The sequence below is a fragment of the Arachis ipaensis genome, chromosome B8, assembly GCF_059453495.1.
Source record: "Arachis ipaensis isolate K30076 ecotype BB chromosome B8, ASM5945349v1, whole genome shotgun sequence".
Classification (NCBI taxonomy): Eukaryota; Viridiplantae; Streptophyta; class Magnoliopsida; order Fabales; family Fabaceae; genus Arachis; species Arachis ipaensis.
The window spans coordinates 59,991,649-60,016,132 of record NC_142443.1 but is presented as its reverse complement, the minus strand read 5'-3'; the positions used below and the strand labels follow the sequence as shown (position 1 = coordinate 60,016,132).

The window sequence follows — 24,484 nt, the reverse complement described above, 5'->3', positions numbered from 1 at the left end:
CCTATGACAACTGATAAGCGGATAATTTATACGCTTTTTGGCATTATTTTTACATAATTTTTAGTATGATTTAGTTAGTTTTTAATATATTTTTATTAGTTTTAAAATAAAAATCACATTTCTGGACTTTACTATGAGTTTGTGTGTTTTTCTGTGATTTCAGGTATTTTCTGGCTGAAATTGAGGGACTTGAGCAAAAATCAGATTCAGAGGTTGAAGAAGGACTACAGATGCTGTTGGATTCTAACCTCCCTACACTCAAACTGGATTTTTTGGAGCTATAGAACTCCAAATGGCACGCTCTCAATTGCGTTGGAAAGTAGACATCCAGGGATTTCAAGCAATATATAATAGTCCATACTTTGCCCGAGTTTAGACGACGCAAACTGGCGTTCAACGCCAGCTTCCTGCCCTATTCTGGAGTTAAACGCCAGAAACAGGTTGCAAAGTGGAGTTAAACGCCAGAAACAGGTTACAAACTGGCGTTCAACCCTAAGAGAAGCCTCTACACGTGTAAAGCTCAATGCTTAGCCCAAGCACACACCAAGTGGGCCCCGAAAGTGGATTTCTGCATCATTTACTCATTTCTGTAAACCCTAGTAACTAGTTTAGTATAAATAGGACTTTTTACTGTTGTATCTTCATCTGATCTTTGATCAGTTTTATGCTATCTTAGACCTTTATGGAGGCTGGCCATTCGGCCATGCCTGGACCTTGTTCTTATGTATTTTCAACGGTAGAGTTTCTACACACCATAGATTAAGGTGTGGAGCTCTGCTGTTCCTCATGAATTAATGCAAAGTACTATTGTTTTTCTATTCAATTCAAGCCTATTTCTTATCTAATATATACACTTGTTCTTCAACCTGAGGAAGGTGACGATCCGTGACACTCATCATCGTTCTCACCTATGAACGCGTGCCTGATAACCACTTCCGTTCTACTTGCAATAGCTTAAGTGCATATCTCTTAGCCTCCTGGTTCATGACGCATGGTTGCCTCGCCTGACAACCGAGCCTTCCATTCCATGAGATTCGAGTCTTCGTGGTATAGGCTAGAATTATTGGTGGCTATTCTTGAGATCCGGAAAGTCTAAACCTTGTCTGTGGTATTCCGAGTAGGATCCGGGAAGGTATGGCTGTGACGAGCTTCAAACTCGTGAGTGTTGGGCGTAATGACAGACGCAAAAGGATTACTGAATCCTATTCCAGTATGATCGAGAACCGACAGATGAATAGCCGTGCGGTGACAGCGCATTTTAGACCATTTTCACTGTGAGGATGGGATGTAGCCATTGACGATGGTGATGCCCTACATAACGCTTGCCATGGAAAGGAGTAGGAATGATTGGATGAAGACAGCAGGAAAGCAGAGGTTCAGGAGGAACAAAAGCATCTCCATACGCTTATCTGAAATTCTCACCAATGAATTACATAAGTATTTCTATCCTATTTTACGTTTTATTTATCTTTTAATTATTAAAACTCTATAACCATTTGAATCCACCTGACTGAGATTTACAAGGTGACCATAGCTTGCTTCAAGCCGACAATCTCCGTGGGATCGACCCTTACTCACGTAAGGTTTATTACTTGGACGACCCAGTGCACTTGCTGGTTAGTTGTGCGAAGTTGTGACAAAGTGTGATTTACGTTTGAGACCACCAAATATTTGGTGCCATTGTTGATGATCACAATTTTGTGCACCAAGTTTTTGGTGCCGTTGCCGGGGATTGTTCGAGTTTGGACAACTGACGGTTCATCTTGTTGCTCAGATTAGGTAATTTTATGCTTTTTGTTTTTATTCTTTTATTTTCGAAAAATTATTAAATATATATATATATATATATTTTTTTTCAAAAAAAAATAAATTATTCTATGTTCTTCAGAATTTTTAAGAATGAATTCTAGAGTTTCATGAGATATGTTGAAGCCTGGCTGGCTGTAAAGCCATGTCTAAATTCTTTTGGACCGAGGCTTCCACTCATCAGCACAGAAGCAAGTTGAATGAAGTATCAGCTGTTATATGTCTGATATGTATGCTGAAGCTTGGCTGGCCAGTGGCCATGTCTAGTGTTTTGGACCGGAGCTTTCACTGAAAGCTTGGCTGGCTAGTAAGCCATGTCTAATTCCTGGACTGGAGCTTTAGACTAACATTGCAGATTCCTGGAATTCTTATTGAAAATTTTGAAATCCTTATTTTCTTTTTCAAAATTAATTTTCGAAAAAAAATACCAAAAAATTTTTTTAATAAAATCATAAAAGCAAAAAAATAATTTGATGTTTCTTGCTTGAATCTAGTGTCAAGTCATAAGTTTGGTGTCAATTGCATGTTTATCTCTTTCTTGCATTTTTCGAAAATTCATGCATTGCATTCTTCATGATCTTCAAGTTGTTCTTGGTAAGTCTTCTTGTTTGATCTTCATATTTTCTTGTTTTGTGTATTTTCTTATTTTTCATATGCATTTTCAATTTGTTAGTGTCTAAAGTTTAAAAATTTCTAAGTTTGGTGTCTTGCATGTTTTCTTTTCTTGAAAATTTTTCAAAAATAAGTTCTTGATGTTCATCATGATCTTCAAAGTGTTCTTGGTGTTCATCTTGACATTCATAGTGTTCTTGCATGCATCATTTGTTTTGATCCAAAATTTTCGTGCATTGAGACTTTTTGATGTTTTTCTCTTTCTTCATTAAAAATTCAAAAATCAAAAAAATATCTTTCCCTTTTTTTCTCATAAAATTTGAATATTTGACTTGACTTTTTAAAAAATTTTTAAAATCTAGTTGTTTCTTATGAGTAAAATCAAATTTTCAATTTAAAAACCTTATCTTTTTCAAAAATTAAATCTTTTTCATTTTTTCTTTCATATTTTCGAAAATTCAAATTGATTTTCAAAATCTTTTTCTTAATTTCATTTCATAATTTCAAAATCTTTACTAACAATTAATGTGATTGATTCAAAAAAATTTTAAGTTTGTTACTTGCCTAGTAAGAAAGGTTCAATCTTTAAATTTTAAATCATATCTTTTTAGTTTCTTGTTAGTCAAGTAATCAACTTTAATTTTCAAAATCAAATCTTTTTAAATTTCTTTTTCAAATCTTTTTCAAAATAAATTTCAATCACATCTTTTTCAAAATTAATTTCAAAATCTTTTCTAACTTCTTATCTTTTCAAAATTTGATTTTCAAATCTTTTTCAATTAACCACTTAACTTTTTGTTTGATTCTTATCTTTTTCAAAACTACCTAACTAACTAACTCTCTCTCTCTCTCTAATTTTCAAAAATCACCTTCCTCTTTTTCAAAATTCCTTTTTAATTAATTAATTATTTTAAATTTAATTTAATTTCATTTTTCTTTTTAATTTTCGAATTTTAACTTTGATTTTAAATTAAAAACAAAAATATTTTTATTTTATTTTATTTTATTTTCGAATTCTCTAATCTCTCATCCCCTTCTGTTTATTTATTCATCTACTAACACTCCTCTTTCACTCAAGAATTCGAACCCATTCCTCTCCCCTGTGTTTGGATTCTTATCTTTTTCTTTTTGCTACTCTTCTCTTCTTATACTTACATAAGGAATCTCTATACTGTGACATAGAGGATTCCATATTTTCTTTTGTGTTCTCTTCTTTTTCATATGAGCAGGAACAAGGATAAGAACATTCTTGTTGAAGCTGATCCTGAACCTGAAAGGACTCTGAAGAGGAAGCTAAGAGAAGGTAAAACACAACACTCTGAAGAGGACTTTAAAGAAATTTTCGAAAAAGAAGGAGACATGGCCGAAAATAATAACAATGCAAGAAAGATGCTTGGTGACTTTACTGCACCAAATTCCAACTTACATAGAAGAAGCATCTCAATCCCAGCCATTGGAGCAAACAATTTTGAGCTTAAGCCTCAATTAGTTTCTCTGATGGAATAGAACTGCAAGTTTCATGGACTTCCATCAGAAGATCCTTTTCAGTTCTTAACTGAATTCTTGCAGATCTGTGATACTGTTAAGACCAATGGGGTTGATCCCGAGGTCTATAGGCTTATGCTTTTCCCGTTTGCTATAAGAGACAGAGCTTGAATATGGTTGGACTCTCAACCTAAGGATAGCCTGAACTCTTGGGATAAGCTGGTCACTGCTTTCTTAGCCAAGTTCTTTCCTCCTCAAAAGCTTAGTAAGCTTAGAGTGGATGTTCAAACCTTCAGACAGAAAGAAGTTGAATCCCTCTATGAAGCCTGGGAGAGATATAAGCAACTGACCAAAAAGTGTCCTTCTGACATGCTTTCAGAATGGACAATCCTGGATATATTCTATGATGGTCTGTCTGAGCTATCAAAGATGTCACTGGACCATTCTGCAGGCGAATCCATTCACCTAAAGAAAATGCCTGCAGAAGCTCAGAAACTCTTTGACATGGTTGCAAATAACCAGTTTATGTACACTTCTGAGAGGAATCCTGTAAGTAATGGGACGCCTCAAAGGAAGGGAGTTATTAAAATTGATGCTCTGAATGCCATATTGGCTCAGAATAAAATATTGACTCAGCAAGTCAATATGATTTCTCAGAATCTGAATGGAATGCAAGCTGCATCCAACAGTACTCAAGAGGCATCTTCTGAAGAAGAAGCTTATGATCCTGAGAACCCTGCAATAGCAGAGGTGAATTACATGGGTGAATCCTATGGAAACACCTATAATCCATCATGGAGAAATCATCCAAATTTCTCATGGAAGGATCAACAAAAGCCTCAACAAGGCTTTAATAATGGTGGAAGAAACAGGTTTAGCAATAGCAAGCCTTTTCCATCATCCACTCAGCAACAGACAAAGAATTCTGAGCAAAATTCATGAGTGAAACAAGGTCCTCCATTAGAAATTTGGAGGCACAAGTGGACCAGCTGAGTGAAAGGGTCACTGAAACTCCTCCTAGTACTCTCCCAAGCAATATAGAAGAGAATCCAAAAAGAGAGTGCAAGGCCATTACCTTGCTTGGTGTGGCCAAACCCAAAGAGGAGGAGGAGGACATGAATCCTAGTGAGGAAGACCTCCTGGGACACTCAGTGACCAATAAGGAGTTTCCCTTTGAGGAACCAAAGGAATCTGAGGCTCATCTAGAGACCACAGATATTCCATTGAACCTCCTTCTGCCCTTCATAAGCTCTGATGAGTATTCATCCTCTGAAGAGCATGAAGACATTACTGAAGAGCAAGTTGCTAAGTACCTTGGTGCAATCATGAAGCTGAATGCCAAATTATTTGGTAATGAGACTTGGGAGGATGAACCTCCCTTGCTCACCAATGAACTGAATGCATTGGATAGGCAGAAATTATCTCAAAAGAAACAGGATCCTGGTAAATTCCTAATTCCCTGTAACATAGGCACCATGACTTTGAGAAGGCTCTGCGTGACCTGGGGTCAGGAATAAACTTAATGCCACTCTCTGTAATGGAGAAACTTGGGATCTTTGAGGTGCAAGCTGCCAGGATCTCTTTAGAGATGGCAGACAACTCAAGAAAATAGGCTTATGGACAAGTAGAGGACGTGTTAGTAAAGGTTAAAGGCCTTTACATCCCTGCTGATTTCATAATCCTAAACACTGGGAAGGATGAGGATGAATCCATCATCCTTGGAACACCCTTCCTGGCCACAGCAAAAGCTGTGATTGATGTGGACAGAGGAGAGTTGGTCCTTCAACTGAATGAGGACTGCCTTGTGTTTAAGATTCAAGGTTCTCCTTCTGTAACCATGGAAAGGAAGTATGAAAAGCTTCTCTAACTGTAAAGTCAACCAAAGCCCCCACAGTCAAACTCTAAGTTTGGTGTTGGGAGGCCACAACCAAACTCTAAGTTTGGTGTTGAACCCCCCCATTCAAACTCTAAGTTTGGTGTTGGGAGGTTCCAACCTTGCTCTGATTATCTGTGAGGCTCTATGAGAGCTCACTGTCAAGCTATTGACATTAAAGAAGCACTTGTTGGGAGGCAACCCAATGTTATTTAATCATATTTATTTGATTTTCTTTTTGTTATTTCATGTTTTATTAGGTTGATGATCATGTGGAGTCATAAAAACTACTGAAAAATCAAAAACAGAATGAAAAATAGCATTAAAAGCAGCACACCCTGGAGGAGGAGCATTCTGGCATTTAAACGCCAGAAACAAGCATCTGTCTAGCGTTTAACGCCAGAAACAAGCATCTACCAGGCGTTAAACGCCAGAAACAGGCTACATTTGGGTGTTTAACGCCAGAAACAAGCAGCAGTCTGGCGTTAAACGCTAGGATTGCACAGCAAGGGCGTTTTACACGCCTAATTGGAGCAGGGATGTTAAGTCCTTGGCCCCACAGGATCTGTGGACCCCACAGGATCCCCACCACTTCTTCTCTCCTCTTCACACCTTTTCATAACTCTCTTCCCCAAGTACCCTTCACCAATCACCTCACTCACTCTTCCCCATCATCTCTTCACCACTCACATCCATCCACTCTTCCCCATAAACCCCACCTACCTCCAAAATTCAAACTCTTTTCCCTCCCAAACTCAACCCTAATGGCCGAACCCTAAACCTTCCCCACTCCTATATAAACCACTCATTCCTTCTTCATTTTCACACAACACAACCCTTTCTTCTTACCCTTGGCCAAATACACACCTCTCTCCATCTCCTCCATTCTTCTTCTTCTTCTCCTTCTTTTCCTCTTCTTTTGCTCGGGGATGAGCAAACATTTTAAGTTTGGTGTGGTAAAAAGCATTGCTTTTTGTTTTTCCATAACCATTAATGGCACCTAAGACCAGAGAAACCTCAAGAAAGAGGAATGGGAAGTGTTCCGAGGATTACCTGAAACTGTAGGTCGATCTCAGACGAGATCTTCTGTGCTGGTCAGAACCGATGTATCCGGCTGGCAAATGGAGACCGGAGCTGGTACGTCCGACTTGTTTGGACTTGAACGTGTTGCTGATCCTCTGTCACCGAAGGGTGGGGGGTACCTACAAGAGACTCTGATGCTTAAGTTAGCATGGGTATTAAACAGGTGTTATGTAGAATCAGAGTATGAGTTATACCTGGGTGCTACAGTGTATTTATAATGGTGAGATGTGACCTTTTGGATAAGATTAGTTATCCTATCTTATCTTTATCTTTGAGTTGAGGTCAGCGTATCTTCAACGGAACCGCCTTCATCTCTATAGGCTTAGGCCGCCTTAGGATTCGGGTCGTGCTCCTCTATTTGGGCCCTTAACTGGGCTCTCCTGTCGATTTGGCCGAGCTCTTTGAGAAGAGGTCGGATAGTCTGACCTGAAGAGGTTCGTCGCTTTATCTCGAATCATCCCAGGTCAGATAGCTCGACCCAGGGTATGAACAGTGCCCCTGCTTGAGCTCGATCTTCTTTTTGAGGTCGAGTCCTTGACTTCGGTCCTTCTTAAAGTCAAACTCAAGCATTTGTCGATTCCTTTCTTTGTAAAGTCTTTTTTGAATGTAGAAAGTTTTCCTCTAAAAGCGCGCACTTTTGTATTAGCGCTTTTTTGGGAACGCAAGCGGTTTTAATATCCGCATTTAATTGGCATTAATTTGCCCTTCTTTCTCTCTTGGCTTTTATTTTGAATTTCGCGATTAAAAATGGTTTCTCTTTTTCATTTCTTCTTCGTAACTTCTCCCTTTACTCTCTCATTTTCTGTTTCTCTCATCTGCTCTCTGCCTTTCGCTTGCGCTTCTGCTTTCGTCGCTTGGCATTTTTCTGGGCAGCCTTTGTCTCTACGCTTCCACTCTTCCTCGAAGCTTCTTCCGTCTCCAGGTTAGTCCCATTTCGTATTTTCCTCGTTTATTTTTGACTTTGCGATGGTGTTTTCCTTTTGATCTTCTTTTTAGAGAAAGTTTGGATCTTTCTGTTTTTTGTCATGCTTGACTTGTTGCACGCTCTAGAATTTCTTTGCTTTTTGGTGCGAATCTTTTGCTTGAATCTTTTTCTCTTGCATGTTGCCACCGTTTCTGTTTGTGCCTTGGCTGATGATTTTTTGCTTGATTTTAAAAGAAAGTTTGCGCCTTTGCTGCTTGGCCTTTTTTTGACATTTCTGATATACTGTAGAAGTAGTATTTTTTGCTGGTAAACTGTAGAAGTGTGGTCCTTTTGTGCTTTTGCTTCCTTTGTTTTCTTTTTGGATTTTATTTTGATGAGTGCTGGGATGTAGGCCGTAGAAATAACTTGAAAACCTTGCTTGTTTACTACCTCCAAGGGATGCCCCAAGACCTTTGTCTTGAGTCTTGGGGTTTTCCCTTTTTGTTTATCTGCCCGTCGAGATGTTTTGCCCTCTGTCCGAGATATTTTTGAGTAATCCATTCTTCTTTTCTTTTTGTAGGATTTAGTTGACCTCATGTCTTCCCGAAATAACGTTGTCGAAATGCCTTCCCAGGTTCCCGCGGGTATGGCTGATTGGGTGGACTCCATGGTTCTTATGTGTGTCTCGCTGGTTGATTCCGAATTTTGTACTCAGCTTAGGCAGTTTCACAGCGTCTGTAGTAACTCTGGTGATGAGAAGAATTATGAACTTGTCCCTCCCTCTTCTGATGAGAGAGTCTGCTTTTCGACTCGAATTGTTGATGGTCGCCCTTTCTTTTATGCTTATGATTTTTTCTTTGGTCAGCTGGGTATCACCCTTCCTTTTACCAAATTTGAAACCGACCTGTTATGGTCTTGTAATGTTGCCCCTTCTCAACTTCACCCCAATTCCTGGGGTTTTATTAAAATTTTCCAGTTGATGTGCGGTGGTTTTGGTATTCCTGCTTCCCAATCTCTCTTTTTCTATCTGTTTGTCTTGACTAAGCCCAGCGTGGTAAAAAAGAAGTCGGCCTGGATCTCCTTTCGTTCTACCCATGGGAAGAAGGTTTTTTCCATATTTGACGAGTCATTCTGTGATTTTAAAAACTACTTTTTCAAGGTCCGAGCTGTTGAAGGAGCTCGGCCTTTTTTCTAGATGAGAATGACGAACCTGCTTTTCCCTTGGAATGGCAAAAATATGTGAGGGTCTCCAGGTATTCGTGGGAAATGTTGGATGAGGCTGAGCGAGCCTTTGTGACTATCTTGGAAGAACGCTGGGGTCAACCTCCCCATCTTGACACAAAGAAATTTCTAACCAATCCTACTCTTCTTCAAACTGAACTGGGTATCTTGTGTTTCTTTTATTATTTTGTTTATGTTGCTTGTAGCTGTCTTTTCTGACTTATCCGACTTGTAGCTGAGTTTTCTATTTTGTTTGCAGAGGCAATGAAGAATAATGAATCCATGAAAGCTTATAAGAGGGTGCAGAGGGCGACTGCTACCAGAAATGCTGCTGCCCAGGCGGTTGGGGAGGGATCCTCCCAAGTGCGCGAGAAGCCATCGGTGTAGAGTTCCGCCGGGGTAAAGAAGGTGATCCCTACACCCCGAGTTCGTTTGGTAGATCCTCACGTCACCTCTGCTGCTCCCTCTGTTGCTCCTCCCAATAAAAAACAAAAGATTGCTGAGCCCTTTGACCTGGATGCTCCTGATTTTAATGCTATTGAATTCGTGGATCAACAAATCGGTCCTTATGGCACTCTCTCCATGGACGATGTGTCCATCCTCCATCACTTGGAATTCATGGCTTGAAATCATGTGAAGATGGCGTACATGTCGGCTGCCATATATCGGACTGCTCAGAATCTCCCTCTCCACGCTACTAAAGCGTTTATGGAGGAGGCAAAACAGGAGTTTGATCGGATGAAGGAGCTAAAGGAGAAGCTTGAGACAAAGGTAGTCAAGCTGGAGAAGGACTTGAAGAATGAGGAGGAGAGCTCTCAGTCATTGGCGGCTTCTTTGAGGTTGGCTGAGGACGCAGTCCTGATGCACAAGGAAAGTTACCTTTCATCTTATCGGAAAGTGATGTGCCTGAGGGGGGAGCTTGACAGTGTTCGGGAAGATTATGCTGAGCTCCAAAGTCATCTCGTTGGCAGCGTGACTGCTCCTTATGAGAACTTGAGGGAGCAAGTTCAGGTCATTGTTCCCGACGCCGACCTCACCCTTTTTAGCTTGGATAATATTGTCAGGGATGGCAAGATTGTCCCTAATGATGAGGGTGATGATGATGATGTCGTTCCTCCTGTGTCTTCTACCAAAGTGCCGACCTCTTCGGTTCCTCCCGCTGTGCCTGACCCGGATTGCCAGATCCTGAATCGGGAGGATGGAACTGTGGATGCTGTGCCGTTCCTGACTCGCCCTCCTTCTCCTTGTCCTGATGCTGCTAAGAAGGCTCCTGATGCTTGTTGATCTTTTCTTAAAATTTGTGTAGTTGGCCCGGCTTGTGGGCTTTTTTAGAACTCTTTTATTTATTTGCTGGTACTTCTTAGTTGCTTATCTAGCAACTTTTATTTTGAAAAACAAACAATAGCTCGCTATCTTTTTGATAGTAGTTTTTGGTGGCCTTTCGAGGCCTTATAACTCTGTAAAAAGTAGTTTTTTGACTAGGCATCTTTTCTGTTTTCTGCTGGTGTCGAAATCTTACGGCTCGACCTCCTTGGGTTGTTTTTGTTTTGTTATTTGTAGCTTGAATCCTTTGGGGTCGTGGTTGTGGGGGGTCCAACTTGTTTCTTTGGTTTTCTTTGCTTTGTATGCTTTCTTAACGTTGGTTTCCTTCTAAGCTATTTTTGTAATCCTGTGTCTTGGACCTTTGTCAGGTCTCTTTCAGGGATTACTTTGATAACTTTCCAGTTGTAGGAGTCCGACTTGGTTATATCGGTCTCCTTTAAGTTACTTGTAGTCCTCCTTCTTGGATCTTTGTCAGATCTCTTTCGGGGACTACTTTGATAACTTTTAAGTAGTAGGAGTCCGACTTCGTTATATCGGTCTCCTTTAAGTTATTTTTGTAATCCTCTTTCTTGGACCTTTGTCAGATCTCTTTCAGGGATTACTTTTATAACTTGTTAGTAGTAGGAGTCTGACTTCGTTATATCGGTCTCCTTTAAGTTATTTTTGTAATCCTCTTTCTTGGACCTTTGTCAGGTCTCTTTTAGGGACTACTTTGATAACTTTTAAGTAGTAGGAGTCCAACTTTGTTATATCGGTCTCCTTTAAGTTATTTTTGTAATCCTCTTTCTTGGACCTTTGTCAGGTCTCTTTCAGGGATTACTTTTATAACTTGTTAGTAGTAGGAGTCCGACTTCGTTATATCGGTCTCCTTTAAGTTATTTTTGTAATCCTCTTTCTTGGACCTTTGTCAGGTCTCTTTCAGGGATTACTTTTATAACTTTTCATTTTGGGCTGACTTTGTCATGTCGAGCCCTTCTAAGTTAAAGTAATCCTCTTTAATAGGGTTGGCCAGACCTCTTTCCAGGGTTTACTTATAACTTGGGTTGACTGGGTCCGACTTCTCCACGTCGGCCAGTCTTTAAGTTATTATTTTAGCAATCCGTAAGACCTCGTCAGGTTCTTTTTTAGATTACTTTCGATAACTTCTTACATTATTCTGTGTTCATCTTTGCCGATTTGTAGAAAGTGGTTGTCATCTCTAGATCGTCCTTTGGGTGAATCGCGTTTTCACCTTTATAGGACGGTTGTCTTTATCGTGATCGTGTAGTGAAATTATTTTTCACTTTCTGCCGATCTGTTGCTTTATAATCGGACGATGAATGCTTCAGATTAATGCGTCTTGAAATCTTTGTAGAATATCTAAAATATTTTTTATTTAAAGGAAAAGTGCAAATATATACATATGGGATTGTCTGAGTCTCAACTTGGTGCCTCATTAAAAAACCTTTTCAGGAAAAAGAGTGCATCCAATGATGAGATCCTTTATCTTTTCTAACTGTAGTACCTTCTGAGGTTGTAGGCGTGCCATGACCTGGGAAGCTCTCGTCCATCGAGTTCAGACAGTCTGTAGTAGCCCTTTCCAAGTACTTCTACAATTCGGTAGGGTCCTTTCCAGTTTGCTGCCAGCTTTCCCTCTCCTGGTCGAGTTGTTCCAATATCATTTCGAATTAGGATGAGATCATTCTCTGCAAAACTTCTCGGCACTACCTTTTGATTATATTTGGAAGCCATTCGGCATTTTAGAGCTTCTTCCCTGATCCGAGCTCTTTCTTGGATTTCGGGTAACAAGTCGAGCTCTTCTCTCTGACATTGGGAGTTTGCTCCCTCATTGTAGTGAACTACTCTAGGCGACCCTTCCTCAATCTCTACTGGAATCATCGCCTCTATTCCGTATGCTAATCGGAAGGGGGATTTCTTCGTGGTGGAATGTGGCGTTGTTCAATATGCCCACAGGACCTGTGGAAGCTCTTCTGCCCAGGCTCCCTTTGCATCTTGTAATCTCCATTTTAATCCGGCCAATATGACTTTGTTAGCAGCTTCGGCCTGCCCATTGGCTTGTGGATGTTCGACGGAGGTGTACTGGTGCTTTATATTTAAGTCGGCTACTAGTTTTTTGAAACCTGCATCTGTGAATTGGGTGCCATTGTCTGTGGTTATTGAATATGGAACCCCGAACCTTGTGACAATGTTTCTATATAAAAATTTCCGGCTTCTTTGAGCGGTGGCATTGGCTAGGGGCTCTGCCTCGATCCACTTTGTAAAGTAATCTATCCCTACTATGAGGAATTTAACTTGTCCTGATCCCTGTGGGAAGGGGCCGAGAAGATCGAGTCCCCATTTTGCGAACGGCCAAGGCGAGGTCACGCTGATGAGCTCTTCTGGCGGGGCGATGTGAAAGTTGGCATGTTTCTGACATGGTGGGCATGTCTTTACAAATTCTGTGGCTTCTTTCTGTAGAGTTGGCCAATAAAATCCCGCCCGGAGCACTTTTTTGGCGAGAGCTCGTGCTCCGAGATGATTGCCACAGATACCACCGTGTATTTCTTCTAGCACTTCTCTTGTGTTGGAGGTTGGCACGCATTTTGGTAAAGGTGTTGAGATTCCTCTTTTGTACAGGATGTTGTTTATGATGGTGTAGTACTGTGCCTCCCTTTTTAGCCTTTTTGCTTTCTTTTCTTCTGTGGGGAGCGTTCCTGTTCTAAGGTAGTTGGCTATAGGGGTCATCCATCCTTGGTCCTGACTTGTTATAGTCAGGACGTTTTCCTCTTCCGAGATTGGCGGGTTCTTCAACATTTCCTGGATGAGGCTTCTATTGTTGCCCACTGGTTTGGTGCTGGCTAGTTTTGAGAGTGCGTCAGCTCGGGCATTTTGTTCGCGGGGTATGTGGCAGATCTTATACTCCCCTATTTGTCCGAGCTGTTCCTTGGTTTTATCCAAATACTTTTTCATGGTGGGATCTTTGGCTTGGTAGCTCCCTGTTATTTGTGATGTGACTACTTGTGAATCGCTGTAAATGTTAAGTTTTTGAGCTCCGACTTCTTTAGCCAGCTTCAAACCAGCTAATAATGCTTCATATTTCGCCTGGTTGTTTGAGGCCAGGAACCCGAACTTGAGGGAGAGCTCAACTTGGGTTCCTTGGTTGCTTTCTATTATCACGCCCGCACCACTTCCAGTTTTATTTGAAGAACCGTCCACGTAAAGATTCCATTCTGTGGGGGTTTCTAGGGCATCTGTGAATTCTGCGATAAAATCGGCCAGATACTGTGATTTGATGGCCGTCCGAGCTTCATATTGGAGGTCAAACTCTGACAACTCGACTGTCCATTGTATAATTCTGCCGGCTAGATCTGTTTTCTGCAATATTCCTTTTATGGGCTGGTTAGTTCGAACCTTAATGGTGTGAGCCTGGAAGTACGGGCGGAGTCGTCGAGATGTTAGGATAAGAGTATAGGCAAATTTTTCTATTTTCTGGTAGTTCAGCTCGGATCCCTGTAGTGCCTTGCTAATGAAGTAGACGAGTTGTTGTCCATTTTCGTCTTCTTTGACTAGTGCTGATGCTACTGCCTTGCTTCCCACTGCGAGGTATAATATGAGTGGTTCTCCAACTCGCGGTCGGGATAGGATAGGTGGCTGTCCTAAGAACTTCTTGAGGTCTTGGAAGGCTTGCTCGCACTCTATTGTCCATTCGAATTGTTTTCCCTTTCTTAAAGTAGCATAGAAGGGAAGAGATCTTATCGCGGCTCCTGCTAAGAATCGGGATAGGGCGGCCAGTCTCCCGTTGAGTTGCTGTACTTCTTTAACACAGGTTGGGCTCTTCATGTTGAGTATGGCCTGACATTTGTCTGGATTTGCTTCAATTCCTCTTTGAGTGAGCATGAAGCCTAAGAATTTGCCTGCTTCTACTGCAAAGGTGCATTTCGTGGGATTGAGTCGCATGTCATGCTTCCTTATGGTGTCGAATACTTGAGCCAGTTCGGACAATAGTGTCTCTTCGCTTTGTGTTTTTATTAGCATGTCGTCCACATAGACCTCCATGATGTTTCCGATGTGATTCGAAAAAACTTAATTCATTAGTCTTTGATAAGTAGCTCCTGCGTTCTTGAGACAGAAGGGCATCACGATGTAATAGTAGTTTGCCTTTGGTGTTAAAAACGAGGTCTTTTCTTGATCTGGTGGATACATGGGAATTTGGTTGTATCCTGAATATGCGTCCATAAACGAGAGATATTTATATCCAGAGGAAGCATCTACTAGGGCGTCAATACTTGGGAGTGGGTATGGATCTTTTGGACAAGCTTTGTTGAGATCGGTGTAATCGGTGCACATTCGCCACTTCCCGTTCGTTTTCTTCACCAAGATGACGTTGGCTAGCCATAGCGGGTATTTAACTTCTCTTATAAATCCGGCTTCCAGTAGTGCCTGTACTTGCTCTTCTACAGCCTGGGATCGCTCTGGCCCAAGCTTTCTTCGTCTCTGCTGTATCGGTCGAGATCCTGGGTAGACCGCCAACTTGTGGCACATTAGCTTAGGGTCTATGCCTGGCATGTCCGCGGCTTTCCATGCAAAGAGGTCGACGTTATCTCGTAAGAATTATATTAGCAATTCTTTTAAATCTCCTTTGAGGATTGTGCCGATATTAGTTATTTTTTCCGAGGTGTCACCAATCTGAATTTTTTCTATCTTGCCTTCTGGTTGGGGGCGAAGATCTTCTCGTCGTTGAACTCCGCCCAACTCGATTGTGTGGAACTCTTCTCCTTTGCCTCTGAGATTTAGGCTTTCGTTATAACAGCGACGTGCCATCTTTTGGTCAGCTTTTATCGTGGCTATCCCTTTTGGAGTTGGGAACTTCATACATAGGTGTGGGGTCGAGACTATTGCGCCGAGTTGGTTGAGTGTTGTCCGACCTATGAGAGCATTGTAAGCTGAACTTACATCGACTACGATGTAGTCTGTTTTGAGGCTCCTGGATTGGTCTCCTTTTCCGAAGGTTGTATGTAGTGATATATATCCTAGTGGTCAAACTGGGGTATCGCCTAACCCGAACAGACTGTTTGGATATGCCTTAAGTTCTTTTTCTTCTAAGCCGAGTTTGTTAAAGGCTGTCTTGAATAAGATGTCGGCAGAACTCCCTTGATCTATTAAGGTGCAGTGTAGGTTGGCGTTTGCCAATATGATGGTGATGACCATGGGATCGTCGTGTCCTGTGATGATGCCGGACGCGTCCTCCTTAGTGAATGTTATCGCTGGGATGTTGAGTGCTTCCTCCTCTCCTTCGACATGATATACTTCTTTGAGATACCTTTTGCGGGAAGATTTGGAGATCCCTCCTGCTGCGAATCCGCCATATATCATGTGTACATGTCTTTCTGGTGTCCGAGGTGACCGTTCTGTTCGCTCTGTATCTTCATCCCTTCGTCTTTTTCTTTGATCATCATCTCGGGTGGCCAGGAATCGATCTAATTTTCCTTCCCTTACCAATTTTTCTATGATATTTTTTAAGTCGAAGCATTCGTTGGTGGCGTGTCCTCTGACCCGATGATATTCACAATATTCCTTCCGATTTCCTCCTCCCCTTTTTTCTTTGAGGGGCCGTGCTGGGGGGATTTTTTCTGTATGGCAGACCTCTTTGTATATTTCGACTAGGGATGCTCTGAGGGGAGTATAATTATGGTATTTTTTAATTTTCTCCTCTTATCGGTCTTCTTTTCGTTTAGATTCCTTGTCCTTGTCACAGTAGGAGGCCCCCGATTTCGAGGTCTCTCCTAACCGAGCATTTTTTTCCATGTTGATGTATTTTTCTGCCCGTTCCTGTACTTCGTCTAAGAAGGTCGGGTACTTCTTTGATATAGATTGGCTAAATGGCCCCTCTCGTAGGGCATTGATGAGTCCCATGATGGCAGCCTCTGTTGGTAAGCTTTGTATGTCCATGCATGTTTTGTTGAATCTTTCCATGTAGTTGCGGAGGCTTTCCCGATCTCCTTGCTTGATCCCTAGTAGACTGGGGGCGTGTTTAGCTTTATCTTTCTGGATGGAGAATCTGATGAGGAACTTTCCGGTTAGATCGTCGAAGTTTGAGATGGACTTGGGAGGTAAGCTGTTGAACCATCTGATCGCCGTCTTCGTGAGGGTTGTTGGAAAGGCTTTGCAGCGAACGGCATCTGAGGCGTCGGTAAGGTACATTCTGCTTCTGAAATTGCTGAGGTGATGGTTGGGATCAGTGGTGCCGTCGTACAAAATCATATCCGGGAGTTTGAAGTCTTTTGGAATTTTGGTTTTCATGATCTCTCTGGTGAATGGATCCTGTTCTTTACGTGAGCTATCCTCAGGAGTGATCCGAGGGGCCTTCGATTTGAGATCGGCTTTCAATTGCTGTAATTTTTCTTCCAATTCTCGACGTCACCGTATCTCTCTTTGTAGATCCTTCCCAATTTCTCGTTGTTGTTGGGTTTCTTTTTCAAGATGCTTCAAGCGATCTTGAAGTACTTCTATTGCCCCCGGGTTTGCTGGATTTTTGTCTCCGTTGGATTCCGGGGTGTCTTTTAGTGGGGTGTCTGCGTTTTTGTGCGGCGTTCTGTTTTCTAGATCTGAATCGTGATCGTTGTCATGGTTGTCCGCCATGGTGTTGGGATGACTTCCAGGGTCCCCGGCAACGGCGCCAATGTTCCGAGGATTACCTGAAACTGTAGGTCGATCTCAGACGAGATCTTTTGTGCTGGTCGGAACCGATGTATCCGGCTGGCGAATGGAGACCGGAGCTGGTACGTCAGACTTGTTTGGACTTGAACGTGCTGCTGATCCTCTGTCACCGAAGGCTGGGGGGTACCTGCAAGAGACTCCGATGCTTAAGTTAGCATGGGTATTAAACAGGTGTTATGTAGATTCAGAGTATGAGTTATACCTGGGTGCTCCAGTGTATTTATAATGGTGAGATGTGACCTTTTGGATAAGATAAGTTAGTTATCCTATCTTATCTTTATCTTTGAGTTGAGGTCAGCGTATCTTCAACGGAACCGCCTTCATCTCTATAGGCTTAGGCCGCCTTAGGATTCGGGTCGTGCTCCTCTATTTGGGCCCTTAACTGGGCTCTCCTGTCGATTTGGCCGAGCTCTTTGAGAAGAGGTCGGATAGTCTGACCTGAAGAGGTTGGTCGCTTTATCTCGAATCATCCCAGGTCAGATAGCTCGACCCAGGGCATGAACAGGAAGGAAATTGCTTCCACCTCTGAGTCATGGGAGATGGAGAGATTCATCTCAAAGGTCCATCAAGACCACTTCTATGAAGTCATGGCCAAGAAGAAAGTGATCCCTGAGGTTCCTTTCAAGCTCAAAAAGAATGAGTATCCGGAGATCCGACTTGAGATCCAAAGAAGAGGTTGGGAAGTTCTCACAACCCCATTCAACAAGTCGGGATCCTAATGGTTTAAGAGTTCTATGCAAACGCATGGATCACTAGGAACCATGATCAAAGTGTGAACCCGAATCCAAAGCATTGGCTTACCATGGTTCAGGGGAAATACTTAGATTTCATTCCGGAAAATGTAAGGCTGGCGTTCAACTGGCCAATGATAGAAGAAAACGCACGCCTCTACACTAGAAGGGTCAACTTTGACCAAAGGTTGGACCAAGTCTTCATAGACATATGTGTAGAAGGAGCTCAATCGAAGGTTGACTCAAGAGGCAAACAGGTTCAATTGAGAATACTGAACCTTAAGCCTGTAGCTAGAGGATGGTTGGAGTTCATTCAACGCTCAATCATTCCTACTAGCAACCGGTCTGAAGTTACTATAAACCGGGCCATCATGATCCATAGTATCATGATTGGGGAGGAAGTGGAGGTTCATGAGATTATACCTCAAGAACTCTACAAGGTGGCTGACAAGTCCTCCACTTTGGCAAGGTTAGCCTTTCCTCACCTCATTTTCCATCTATGCAATTCGGCTGGAATTGACATAGAGGGAGACATCCTCATTGATGAGGATAAGCCCATCACTAAGAGATCATGGACCTCAACAAGAGCATGAGGAAATTCCTCACCATGAAATCCCTAAGATGCCTCAAGGGATGCACTTCCCTCCACAAAACTATTGGGAGGAAAACAACACTTCCCTAGGAGAATTAAGCTCCAACATGGGACAACTAAGGATGGAGCACCAAGAGCACTCCATCATCCTCCATGAGATTAGAAAAGATCAAAGAGCTATGAGGGAGAAGCAATAAAGATAAGGAAGAGACATAGAGGAGCTTAAGAGCACCATTGGCTCTTTAAGAAGAGGAAGACGCCACCCTCACTAAGGTGGACCCGTTCCTTAATCTCCTTGTTCTTATTTTTTCTGTTTTTCGGTTTTATGCCTCATGTTTATTTATGTTTGTGTCTTATTACATGATCACTAGTGTCTAAGTGTCTATGCCTTAAAGTTATGAATGTCCTATGAATCCATGATGCCAGGGCATTTTGACCAGTTTCACTGACCCTTTCTTTATTGTTTTTAGGGTAGTTTCATGCATTTTCTTAGGGGATAAGCAAGTTTTGGGTAGAATTTCACTTACATCTTGATTTAAGCATACATTGTGCACTTTACATGATTTCATGAGGATTTTGCATGAATTTAATGACAAATTGGATGATGCATTTCCCATGACTGGGACTAGAGTTTTGATGCACTTTATTGCTTGATTTCAGGACAAAGGAAGCAAGGAAGAACCACGTTAGTAGCCACGTTAGTCTAACTAACGTGACCTCTAACATGGAATGGGAGCTAACTTGCAAAGTTAATGAGAAAAGTAATCGCCAATAACGCCCTCGAAGCCATAACAGCCCACGTTAAGAGTTACGTTAACTAAGTTAACGTGAACTCTAACGTGTAAGAAAGAAATGAAGCCAACGTTAGTGACACTTACCTTTGTCACTAACATTGGACCAAGCTCACAATTGGCCATGTTAAGAGCCACGTTAACTCAGTTAATGTGGACTCTAACGTTGAGAAGCAAAAGAGAAGCCAACGTTAGTGACACTTACCTTTGTCACTAACGTTGAGCTAAGCCACAATGAGCCACGTTAACTCCCACGTTAACTTAGTTAACGTGGAAGCTAACGTGGAGGGAGCAAGAATCGCCAATGTTAGTGACACTCACCTTTGTCACTAACGTTGAAATGAGCCAATGTGAGCAACGTTAACTCCCACGTTAACTTAGTTAACGTGGAAGCTAACGTGGATAAGGGAATGATGAGCCAACGTTAGTGACACTCACCTTTATCACTAACGTTGGAAATGGCTATCATTGCTACGTTAGAAGCCACGTTAACCTAGTTAACGTGGACTCTAACGTGGGAAATAGGGGCACATTGGAACGTTAGTGACAAAGGTAAGTGTCACTAACGTTCTCGAAGGATTGGCAAGCTTACGTTAAGAGCCACGTTAACCTAGTTAACGTGGAATCTAACGTAGGGGGTAGGGAAGACTCTCAACGTTATTGGGAAAGGTGAGTCCCAATAACGTGTGTGAAGGACCAAGAGGCAACGTTAGTGGTCACGTTAGTGCCACTAACGTTGAAGTTAACGTGGACCATCCATGGGTGAGGAACGTTAGTGAAAAAGGTGATTGTCACTAACGTTCTCGAACCAACACTCTCTCTTAACGTTAACGCCACTAACGTCCTGAGCTAAAGACCCTGCCTACTTCACACTTTCTCTCTGCAAGTAAAGCTAAGCCCACTGCAGAAGATAACTGCTTCAAACTCAAGATCCAAAGGCCCATATCCAAGACTTGAAGAACCAACTAGAAGATCAGAAGAGTAGTATATATAGGGGTAGTTTTGAATTAGGAAGAAAAAAAGAGCTTTTTGGGGGATTGGAAATTGGGAACTACTCTCTGTATAATTTACTTTCTCTGTACTTCTAGTTCTAATTTTCATGATATATTCTCCATCTTTGTTTTCTATTTCCAGAGCTATGAACAACTAAACCACTTTCATTGGGTTAGGGAGCTCTTTTGTAATTTGATGGATCAATACTAGTTTTCATTACTCTTTTTCTATCTTTTCTCTTGATTTTACTCGAAAGCTTTCAATCTTCATCCAATTGGATAGTTATCTTGGAAAAGAAGCTATTCATACTTAGATCTCTTCTGAACCTTGGAAGAGGAATGAAGAGATCATGCTAGAAATGCTTTCTCATGTTGGACCAAATTGGGGTTGGTTGGATATGGTGACTATAATCCTACTAACGCTTGATTTGGGAATGCATGTGGTATAATCAGTGACCATACTACATCTCTTCTCATGAGCAATTGACCAAGGAATTGGCTATTGATCAAGATTTGAGAGATTGAATTGCCAAGAAATTGAAATTCTATCACATAAGATTGCCAAGGAGATCAATGAATGCATTGATTGAGGAAGAGATGAAAATGAATTTGATCCGGAGAATGCAACATCTCCTAAGCCCAATGAATCCCCATTTCTGATCTTACCCATTCTCTTTAATTTCTGCAATTTACTTTTATGAGCATCTTCCCCATTCCCATTTAAGATTCTGCAATTTACCTTCCGCCATTTACTTTTAGCTCTTTACTTTTGGCATTTACATTTTCTGCTATTTACTTTCTTCCCATTTAATTTCCTGCAACACTCAAACCAAATTCTGCTTCGCTCAACTAGAACATTCCTCTAATTAAAATTGCTTGACCAATCAATCCCTGTGGGATTCGACCTCACTCTATTGTGAGTTTTTACTTGATGACAATTCGGTACACTTGCCGAAGGAAAATTGTTGAGAGACAAGTTTCCGTGTGCATCAAGTTTATGGCGCCGTTGCCGGGGGTTGATTTTTATCAACAATGATTAAATTAGAGGATAACTAGATTGAGCATTTTTTTTTCTTTTGTTTGATTTAAGTTCATTTGAGTAATTTACTTTCTGTTCAGTTATTTTCCTCCCTTTCCACTACCTATTTTCTTAGTTGTTTACGATTCAGTTCACTAACCCACTAACTGTTTGATATATTGCATCACTCATACTAACCGCATTTCTAACAAGAATAGTCTCTGCATCTAGTTCCTTGCTTGTGCCTTGTTGGTTGTATGACAGGGAGAAGAAGCGGGGCTTCAACTTTATTTGATTCTGAACCTGAGAGGACCTTCCTTAGATTAAGGAGGGAAGCAAGAGGAAAGAAAGTAGTTGGTGCTGAGGAAGAAGAAGAATATTTTGAACCAGACATGGATGAAAACATGGAGAACCATCATGAAGAAGAGGCTCACAACCATGGCAGAGAGGGTCTAGCAAATCATGCTGGGCAAGAGAGAAGAGTTCTGGGTTCTTACATCAACCCAAACCCAGGAAACTGTGGGAGTAGCATCCAAAGGCCAACCATACATGCCAACAACTTTGGACTAAAGCCACAGCTCATCACCCTTGTTCAGAACAACTGTTCATTCGGAGGGAATGTCCAAGAAGACCCCAATCAACATCTAACCACCTTTCTGAAGATATGTGATACTGTGAAGTCTAATGGTGTTCATCCTGACACCTATAGACTACTTCTGTTCCCTTTCTCACTCAAGGACAAGGCATCTAAATGGTTGGAATCCTTCCCAAAGGAGAGTTTAGCAACCTGGGAAGATGTGGTAAACAAATTCCTAGCAAGATTCTATCCTCCTCAACGGATTAACAGGCTGAGAACTGAGGTGCAAACATTCAGGCAGCAGGATGGTGAGACTCTATATGAAGCATGGGAGAGGTTTAAGGACCTGACAAGAAGGTGTCCACCAGATATGTTCAATGAATGGGTGCAGCTACACATTTTCTATAAAGGCCTTTCTTATGAATCAAAGAAAGCAGTAGACCATTCATCCGGGGGATCTCTGAACAAGAAGAGGACCATTGAAGAAGCCATAGATGTCATTGAAACTGTAGCTGAGAATGACTACTTCTATGCTTCTGAAAGAGGCAACACTAGAGGAGTGATGGAGCTAAACAATATGGATGCACTGCTGGCCCAAAATAAGCTTATTACCAAGCAGCTGGCTGACCTCACCAAGAAGATGGAGAGGAACCAAGTGGCAGCAATCACCACCTCATCAGCAACCCAAGAGGGAGTGAATGCTGAGGCAGAGGAGGAGCAAGAACAAGCCAATTACATTGAAAACTCACCCAGGCAAACCCATGATCCGTACTCCAAAACCTACAACCCTGGATGGAGGAATCACCCAAACTTTGGGTGGGAAAATCAACAAGATCAAAACCAAAATCAGAAATGTCACAACCCCAACAACCATGCAGCTCACCAACATTCTACACAAAGATCATATCAACACCACCCTAACAACACCTCTCTACATCCATACCAAAACCAGAATAACCAAACTCACCCCTCCGCTCTCAACTCACCCTCATCTGAAGATAGACTCTCCAAAATTGAGACCATGCTTGAGGGCATATGCAAAGAGATTCAAGATAATAAGGTATTCAAAGAGGAGGTGCAAGCTAGCATCAAGAACCAGGGAGACACCATCAAGAGGCTGGAATTTCAAGTGGGATACTTATCTGAAAAGATTCCCAAACCTACTGATAGCTTCCCAAGTGACACAGAGAAAAATCCAAGAGGTGAAGCAAAGAAAGTCAGATGGGAAGATTGCAAGATGGTTACAACAAGTAATAAGGAGACTGAGGAAAAGCAAAACAAGCCATTAGAATAACTTGGAGAGACATCAGCAGAAAAACAGGAAAAAGATCACCAAGAACCCAAAACTTTACAAAAGGAGCTGACACAGAAGGAGCTGCTGAAACTCTATGCACCTTTTTCCCCAATTACTCAATGGTGCTGTAGAGAAGAGAATATACTCAAGGTTTCTTGACCTGTTTGCATCCCTCCATGTAAACATACCATTCATCAAGGCCCTCCAATAAATGCCCTCATACATCAAGTATATGAAGGAGCTGCTGACCAGGAAAAGCTCACTCAAGGGAGGACAAACGATAGTGATGAATAAGGAGTGCAGTGCTCTCATTCAACCAGAGTTGCCTATAAAAAGGAAGAACCCAGGGAGTTTTCACATTTCCTGTGCAATAGGAGAAACACTGTTTGATAGAGCACTCTGCGATTTGGGAGCAAGCATCAACTTAAAGCCTTTATCCCTTATGAAGAGGCTACAGATCAATGAGATAATGCCCACAGATGTAGTCATCAGGTTGGCTGACAAAACTCAAAAACAAGCAATAGGAGTTGTGGAAAACGTGTTAATAAAGGTTGGAAAATACTTTCTTCCCACAGACTTTGTCATCTTAGACATGGAAGAGAGTCACACTCACCCATTCATATTGGGAAGACCATTCCTAGCTACAGCCAGAGCACTCATAGATGTGGAGCGAGGGGAGCTAATTTTGAGGATCCATGATGAACAGCTCAGCTTCAATATCTTCAAACCCTCACTAGAAACAGATCAAGAGAACAAAGAACCAAGCAAAGATCATAATGAGATACCGAGGGAAGAAGCAAGCACTGAAGCACAAATAACACCTCTAGGAAACCCCTTAGTTGATGAACAAGGAACTCAGCAGCTGTCACAGCTTAAGGAAAATCAAGAGGAACCTAAACCACCAGAGTCATGCGAGACCAACAACAAAATTTCCTTAGAAGAGGAGGTCACAAAGAGCAAGGCATCATCAAAAGGGACAAAGAAGAAGGCACCAAGGAGGTGGAGGAATAAGAAGATCCCTACAGAGAACTTTTCTCCGGGGGATAAAGTGATCTCAGCCTACTTCCCAGATATTCCACCTCATCTCCCCACTATCCCATCTCAGTTACCTAAGGTCTTCACCATTAACAGAGTTCTTTCCTTAGAACATGTGGAGATCCTTGATGAAGGCAATGAATATAGGTCTACTGCAAGAGGGAAAGATCTGAAGCATTACCAACCACCCTGATAAAGGCAAACGTCAAGCTAGTGACGCTAAAGAAGCGCTTCATGGGAGGCAACCCATATTTTATATGCTTTTAGATTAGTTAATAATACAAGGTTCATGAATTTCAAATCAACTTTATATGTATTTGCATGAGTCATTGTGTGCAACATATAGTGAAGAACAAGTTTGGTGTTCAAGGCACACTAAGAGAACATCAATGTAACCCATATCATGTCACTCTTAGAGGCCTTGAACATTTCTTTTACATCACACGGCACC

The 24,484-nt window shown here is 41.7% G+C and overlaps 2 non-coding genes across 2 annotated transcripts; both read right to left on the bottom strand.

Moving 5' to 3' along the window:
* Positions 1–4,170: 4,170 nt before the first annotated feature.
* LOC148548266 (small nucleolar RNA R71) lies at positions 4,171–4,278 on the bottom strand. Its single transcript, XR_015898306.1, has one exon. It is a non-coding gene; the product is annotated as a small nucleolar RNA R71 (small nucleolar RNA).
* A 17,694-nt stretch (positions 4,279–21,972) lies between these two features.
* LOC148548265 (small nucleolar RNA R71) lies at positions 21,973–22,079 on the bottom strand. Its single transcript, XR_015897850.1, has one exon. It is a non-coding gene; the product is annotated as a small nucleolar RNA R71 (small nucleolar RNA).
* Between the last annotated feature and the right edge of the window lie 2,405 nt (positions 22,080–24,484).